Raw genomic sequence first — 8,222 nt, 5'->3', positions numbered from 1 at the left:
AGAGTTCCCAGAATTCTTTAACTGAGTTAAATGAACCTGCTTTGAGGGGTAAATTAAATTCTCATGATGACGCTCCTCTTTTGAGCAGTAACGTGGGTGACACTCTCAAGAGTTCATGTGCTACTTTCCTGTCTGATGGTTTTGTCAGTCCTCTGGACAGTAATGACAGGAAATGAGTTAAAATATATCGTGATACAGGTGCTTGCCAATCCCTTATGCTGATCAGTGTTCTAGGCCCTAATGTTAATTCCTCTGATGAAACTGTAATCTTACAAGGTGCAGGGAATAATTACTTCTCTGTCCCTCTGTGCAGAGTGAATTTTGAGTCTGGTTTTGTTAATGTGGTTCTGTTATAGTTGGGTTGGTTGAGACACTCCCAATGTCAGGTGTAACTTTCTTACTTAGAAATGATATTGGTGGAAGTCAAGTGTGTCCAGCTCCTCAGTTGTCTAGTGAGCCAGTGGCTGCGACACAGGATTGTGATGTCCCTGATGTGTTCTCTGCATGTGCTGTCACTAGGGCTAAGTCTAAAGTTACTGGCGACTTAGAGCATAATGATGATGATGATGTTATCCTAGGTGACACTTTTCTTGCTAATTTGGACCACTCACCAGATGAGGCAGTACCCCGTAGTGTTGATAATTTGTCTCGTCAAGAGTTGGTTGAGTTGCAGGTTGCTGACCCTGAGTTGAAAAGTCTAGCTAACTCTGCTTGCAGTGAGGAAGAGTCAGCTGGTGCTTCTACTTGTTATTATATAAAGTCAGGAGTACTTATGAGAAAGTGGAGACCCCCAACAGCATCAGTCGACTGTGAATGGGAGGTTGTACATCAAGTTGTCATCCCTCGTGTTTGTAGGCAGGATATCATCAGAGTGGCTCATGATTCCAGTTTGGCAGGACACCTTGGAGTGAGGAAGACTGTGGCACGTATTTTGAAACACTTCTACTGGCCAGGTATCTTGAGAGATGTTTCCTGGTATTGTAAGTCTTGTCACACCTGTCAAGTTGTGGGGAAGTGTAATCAGACCGAAAAGGTTGCACCTCTAGTTCCCATTCCTCCTTTTGAGGCGCCATTCACCCGTGTGTTGGTGGATATTGTGGGCCGTCTTCCTAAGACTTCTTCAGGATTTTCTTATATGTTGACCCTGATTGATATGGATACTCGTTATCCTGAAGCTATTCCACTTAGAAATATCTCAGCAAAGAACGTGGTTAAGGAAATGCTGGGGTTCTTCACCAAGTTTGGTCTGCCAAAGGAGGTACAGTCAGACCGGGGAAGTAATTTCATGTCAAGTGTTTTCAAGCAGTCTCTAAAAGAGTTGGGCATCACCCAGATCACGTCTTCAGCTTACCATCCCTAGACCCAAGGAGCGTTGGAGAGATATCATCAAACATTCAAATCGATGCTGAAGAAATACTGTTTGGAACATCAGAAAGACTGGGATAAAGGTCTTCCATTCGTTGTATTTGCCGCAAGAGAATCTCCAAATGAATCACTGGGCTTCTCGCCTTTTGAACTACTGTTTGGCCATGAAGTAAGAGGACCCCTTATGTTACTCAAGGAATGCTGGCTGTCGGAGGAAGATGACGTCAACCTGCTGGAGTATGTGATGAAGTTCAAAGAACGGCTGTCCACTGCTTTACAGCTGGCGAGAGAGAATTTAGGAGCTGCTCAGGAGAAGATGAAGATTTGGTATGATAAGAAGTCCAGGTTACGCCACTTTCAGCCAGGAGATCAGGTTTTGATTCTGCTACCGGTGCATGGGCAACCTCTTCAAGCCAAGTTTAGTGGTCCTTATTTCGTGGAGAAGAAACTCAGTGATGTCAACTATGTCATCGCCACACCAGATCGTAGAAAGAACAAGCAACTTTGTCATATCAACATGATAAATTTATATCACAGGCGGGACGAAAATAACCCAGTCTGCACTGTAGCTGTTCCACCCGAGTCTGCAAGTGAAGTTCTCCCATGCAGCGTGAGCCTGAGTGATAGTTTGGGGAAGAATCCTGATATCATGAATGATCTCCAGACTAAGCTTTCTCATCTAGCTCCCGAAGAAAGGCAGGAGTTTTCGGCATTACTGCAGGAGTACCCGCAAGTGTTCCGTGCCACTCCAGGAAGAACCACTGTGTTGATGCATGATGTCGATGTTGGAGACGCAAAGCCAATTAAACTGCCTCCTTACCGTGTGAACCCAGTGAAAGTTCCTCTCAACCAGAAGGAGCTTGGCTACCTGTTGGACCACAAGATGATTGAGCCCTGTCAGAGTGAGTGGAGTTCTCCTGTCACTCTAGTCCCTAAGCCAGGTGGGTCACAGCGGCTTTGCATCGACTACAGACGTGTTAATCAAATAACCAAAACAGACACTTACCCTCTCCCTCGCCTGGAAGATTGCATAGACAAGATCGGAAAGGCTCGGTACATAATAAGTTTGATTTGTTAAAGGGATACTGGCAAGTACCTATGACTGAACGTGCTAGGGAGATCTCATGTTTTGTAACACTAGGAAAGACTTTTGCATGTTCTGTAATGCCATATGGTATGAAGAATGCACCAGTCACTTTTCAGAAGCTCATGAATGTTGTAACAGAGGGTTTGGCAGGGTGTGTTGTTTATATTGATGATGTATTAATCTTCAGTGACAACTGGAAAGATCACCTATGCCATGTCAGTAAATTTCTCGAGCGTTTGGTTCAGGGTAATCTTGTAGGTAATTTATCAAAGTGTGAGTTTGGTCAAGCTAAAGTTCAGTACCTTGGGTACATAATTGGTGATGGACATGTTGCACCACCAGCAGCTAAGGTTCAGGTTATAAGTGATCTTCTCAGACCTAAAAGTAGGAAAGAGCTACAAAGATTTTTGGGAATGGTAGGTTATTACAGGAGATTTGTTCTTAACTTTTCAATTCTTGTATCACCACTTACAGACCTACTGAAAAAGGGAGTTAAATTTGTCTGGACCGATAACTGTGAATCCTCTTTCAGCAAACTTAAAGCTATCCTATTAAGTCAGCCAGTGCTCGCTACTCCAAATTTTGCTAAGCCTTTTAAGATGGCTGTTGACGCAAGTGATACAGGAGCTGGGGCTGTTTTGCTGCAAGAGGATGATCAGGGTATTGAACACCCTGTATCTTATTACAGTAAGAAGTTCACTCCACCTCAAAAGAACTACTCAACTATTGAGAAAGAGCTTTTGGCCTTGATTTTGGGTTTACAGCATTTTTCATTTTATTTGTGTTCTGGTTTTGACCCCATAGTCATTTATACCGATCATAACCCACTGAAATTCCTTAGTGAGTTTAAAGATAAAAGTCAGAGATTGACAAGATGGAGTCTACTTCTTCAGGAGTATTCATTAGACATACAACATATCAAGGGGAAAGAAAATGTTATTGCAGATTGCTTATCTAGACTTTAGACAGATTGTTTTAGAGTAATAAGAAATTTCCTTTGTAAATTTCTTTTTTTTCTTTTCTTTTTTTTGTGGGGACGTGTTACATAGCCTATGGTTTCATCATCCTTTGTGTAATTTTAACGTACAGTATGATGCATGTTTGATCACGAGCGTGTTCTGCCTCACTCCCCCCTTCTCCCTTATAGTAGAGTAAGTCGTTCTTTCTGTTGTTCAGAGCAGGAGTGTCAACTCTTTGTCCCCTCTGGCTTAATTTGCGCGTCCTTCTTACAAGTTGTATCAAGCTCTGCCGGCCCCTATATAATGTGCTCAGTCTCTGCATTAATGGCCACTTAGATCTACTCCTCATTTTGCTCACATCTCTGTCCTCCCCTGTACAGTTGTTATTATTGTGAGTGCTCAGGAAGTCTCGAGCCATCTAGCAGCTGTATAATTTGAGTATAAGTGTTATTACATTTTTTCCTTGTACTGTATAGCATAACGTGTTGATTCGTAGGCCTAGTGAGGTTTTTGTGATTCATGTTTTTTTGTCAGTCATTTTTTATAATATTTTGTATCTGTAATAATATATCTTGCATTCACTGAGTAATATCCGGTTTTTTCATTTTATCAGGGCTGACTTAGATAAATTTACACTTGCTAATTTCGTGTTAATAGAGGCTATTGCAGTTAACCATATATTTAACCTGTTTTTTGCCATTACATTATCCTTATGAGTCCTGAATGTTTATTTGTTAGTTTGAGCATTAAACTTTAACTTATAATTTTACCTAACTCTTTTGTTTTGAACCTGGAACTTTGCGGGACAGTTTTCTCTGTTCCGTAACAATATATATATATATATATATATATATATATATATAGAGAGAGAGAGAGAGAGAGAGAGTATATATATATATATATATATATATATATATATATATATATATATATAGCCTTGTTCTAATGCTGTCCGCAACAAGGAGAGGGCCTATAAAGGTACTGGAGCCAACCCACCCCTGAATCACATCTTTTATGCATCCTGCTCAGAATTGTGCAAAGTCTGTTCTTCGCTTAGCTAAAAATAATTTCATCCATACTAAATGCTCCCAACTCGCCAACTCGAATTCTTCCCGCTCCTTCTGGCACCTTGCCAAAAACCTTTCTAACAACTTTATCTCAACATCCTTCCCTTCTCTTTTCTACTCTAATGGTTCTGTAGCTATTTTTTGTACTGATAAAGCAGATCTTTTCGCATAGACTTTCTCCTCCAATTCCATCTTAGACGATTCCGGTGCTGTTCCTCCATCACTTTCCCCCTCTGATTTCCTTATGGCTGACATTAAAATTTCTTCAGCTGATGTATTTTCTGCCATCACAAGCCTCAGTACTAATAAGGCACATGGGCCTGATGGAGTCCCTCCTGTTGTTCTCAAGAACTGTGCTTCTGTGCTTACACCCTGCCTAGATAAACTCATTCGCCTTTGTCTATCAACTTGCACCTTTCCTTCTTGCTGGACGTTTGCTGTCATTCAGCCAGTCTCATAGAAGGGTGACCATTCCCAATCACCTAACTATCATCCAATTGCTTTAACATCCTGTATCTCAAAAGTATCTTAATAGAAAAATTTTAAAGCATATTTGCAATCACAACTTCTTTCTGATCGTCAGTATGGGTTCCGTCAGGGACGCTCCACTGGCGATCTTCTCACCTACCTTTCAGACTCCTGGTCATCCTCCTTTCGGGAGTTTGGCGAAAGCTTTGCCATTACACTTTACATCTCAAAGGCTTTCGATCGAATCTTGCATAAATCTTTAATTTCCAAACTCCCCTCTTACGGTTTCTATCCTTCTATCTGTGCCTTCATCTCTAGCTTCCTTTCTGGTCGTTCTATAGCCTCTGTTGTAGACGGCCATCGTTCTTCTGAATCTATTAACCGTGGTGTTCCTCAGGGCTCTGTCCTATCACCAACTCTCTTCCTTTTATTCATCAATGACCTTCTAAGCTGTCAATCTAACCCTACCCACTGATACGCTTATGATTCCACCCTTCACCTTTCCATTCGGTTCCTGCAGCGTCCATCTCAGCAGTTACTTCAGCAAACAAGGGATGGGGCTATGGCACAACTAATGTCTGACTTGACTCCTATCTCTGACTGGCTAAAAATAATCTGGTTGTTTTTAATGCATCAAAGACTCAGTTTTTACGCCTATCAACCCAACAAAATCTTCCACAGGTATACCCACTAATGTTTAATAGTATTCAGCTTAATCCTGCATCATCCTCGAACATGCCTGGGGTTTCATTTACTCGGCACTTATCTAGGAATGATCATATTGCATCTCTTGTAAAATCTGCTTCCAAGAGGTTAGGTGTGCTAAGCCGACTCCGTTCCTTCTTTACCCCTGCGCAGTTGTTGACTCTATATAGGGGTTCTGTCCGCACCTGTGTGGAGTACAACTCTCATGTATGGGGAGGCTCCGCACATGCAGCTCTTCTATATAGGGTGGAGTCAAAGGCTTTTCGTCTCATTAACTCTCCCCCTCTTACTGACTCCTTTCAACCTCTGTCTCTTCGCCGCACTGTTGCATCTTTATCTCTTTTCTATCTCTACTTCAATGGTCACTGCTCCTCTGAACTGTCCGCATGTATTTCTCTACCTCTACGACGGGCGCACAGCACCCGTCTAGCAGCAAACTCAGACCCCTTTTCTGTCCAACTCTCTAATGCAAGAGTTAACCGTTACTCACAGTCCTTCATTTATGCAACAGGTCAACTCTGGAACTGTCTCTCTGTATTTTCTGCTTCCTATGATCTCCAGTCTTTCAAACGCAGTGTGTCCAGGCGTCTCGAAATGATCGGATCTTGATTTTGGCTCTCTCGTATTTTATTTTTCTCTTGGAAGGAACAATAATTGCGGCCTCACTGCCTTTGGTTCCTTCTTCCCCACATAAATAAATAATTTAATATTATATATATATATATATATATATATATATATATATATATATATATATATAGAGAGAGAGAGAGAGAGAGAGAGAGAGAGAGAGAGAGAGAGAGAGAGATCAGCCATTACAAATCCACTGCTGAAGAAAGGCCTTCCCCAACCGTCTCCACGAATTCCTTGACTGAGCCAATCTTTGCCACCATTTCCCTGCTAATTTCTCTATTTTATCTCACCACCTCCTGTCTGGTATTTTTCTGCCACGTTTACAATCTGTTGGTGTAAAGTCAGTCAACCTCTTCCTCTAGCGGTTATCTCTTATTCTTGCTACATGGCCTGCCCACTTCCATTTCTGTTCTTTTATAACTTCTATAATATCGATGATTTTAGTCTGATCTCTCGCCCACGTTGATCTTTTCGTCTCTTAAAGATATTCCCAACACTGACCATTCCATTGTTCTCTGAGAATGGATTAATTTATTTTCCATTGTTTTTTTTTCAGTTTCCAGGTCTTACAATCATACGTCATAACTGTAATTGTACATTCGTTATATACTTTTCGTTTCATACAAACTGGAAGCTACTTTTCATAATGTCTCTGTGTTTAAAACGTTCCATCCAATTGCACTGCGTCTTTTAATTTAGCTATCATTATCTTTCGTTATTTTAGTATTTGCTCCAAGTAATTGTACTCCTCGACTTCTTCAAGAATTTCTTCACATATTCTGATGACGCTCATTGGTGTTTGTGGATTAAACATTACTTTAGTTTTATTCCGGTTCATCTTTAGCCCAACTTTGAAACGTTGTCTCTTCAGGTCATTTAACATTTCTTTCAATGTCTATGCTGTTTCTGAGATTAGGACAATGTCATCTACAAATCATAAATGTTTTAGCTTTTCTCCATCTATGATCACTTCCTTGTGTTCCCAGTCTAGCTTTATGAAAATACATTCTAGGTATGCTGTAAATCATTTTGGTGAATTGTATCTCCCTGATGCACGCCCTTCTCAGTCTTAATATTTTCCGAGCCCTTATGTAATTAACTGTAGCAGTTACCCCTTTATATACGTTTTCGAGCAGTTTTACAATGTTCTCATTCACTTCAAGTTCTTGCAATGAATTTATAATTGCTATGTACTCCACTGAGTCGAAAGCTATTCGTAATCAACAAAACCTAAGTCTATCTATCTATTGCCAGTCGCCTCAATCCCGTTTGGGGTGGCCACAAACAAATCGCCTCCAAGTCGCCCTGTCCCCCGCCATTTCACTGCCCTGCTCCCAACTCACACACCCCTCTCTCATATACCTCTCCACCCCATCCCTCCATCTCATCCTCGGCCTCCCCCTCCCTCTTCCCCCCTCCACCTCACTCACATACACTCTCTTCGTCAGTCTCTCACCCTCCATCCTCTCCACATGGCCAAACCACCTCAGTGTGTTCCTCATAACGCTTCCTATCACATCCACCTCCACACCACAATGCTCCTTTATATCCTCATTCGTCAGCCTGTCTCTCCATGTGACTCCACAGGCTCCTCTTAAATAACTAATTTCCATTGCTCTCACTCTTAACTAGTGTCCTTCTAACAACGTCCAAGCTTCACTTCCATACGTTAGAGTTGGTATCACAATACTGTCATGTAGTAACTTTTTCACTTCCATGCTCACTTCCCTGTTTCTTATCACTGCTTTCAAAGAACCAGCAACCTTTCTTCCCTGCTGTACCCTTTCAAGCACTTCACCCTCCAAACCTCCATCCTTACTCATCACAATACCCAAGTACTTAAACGTACTCATATTTTCCAGTTCCTCACCATCCAACCTTGCTGTACATTCACTGACTTCACCTCTCTCAAAGACCATCACTTTACTCTTCCCTACA

This window comes from Coenobita brevimanus, chromosome 84, assembly GCF_032717465.1.
Source record: "Coenobita brevimanus isolate Jiangsu-jjx chromosome 84, ASM3271746v2, whole genome shotgun sequence".
In the NCBI taxonomy this organism is placed as follows: Eukaryota; Metazoa; Arthropoda; class Malacostraca; order Decapoda; family Coenobitidae; genus Coenobita; species Coenobita brevimanus.
Note: the sequence above shows the minus strand (reverse complement) of the source record.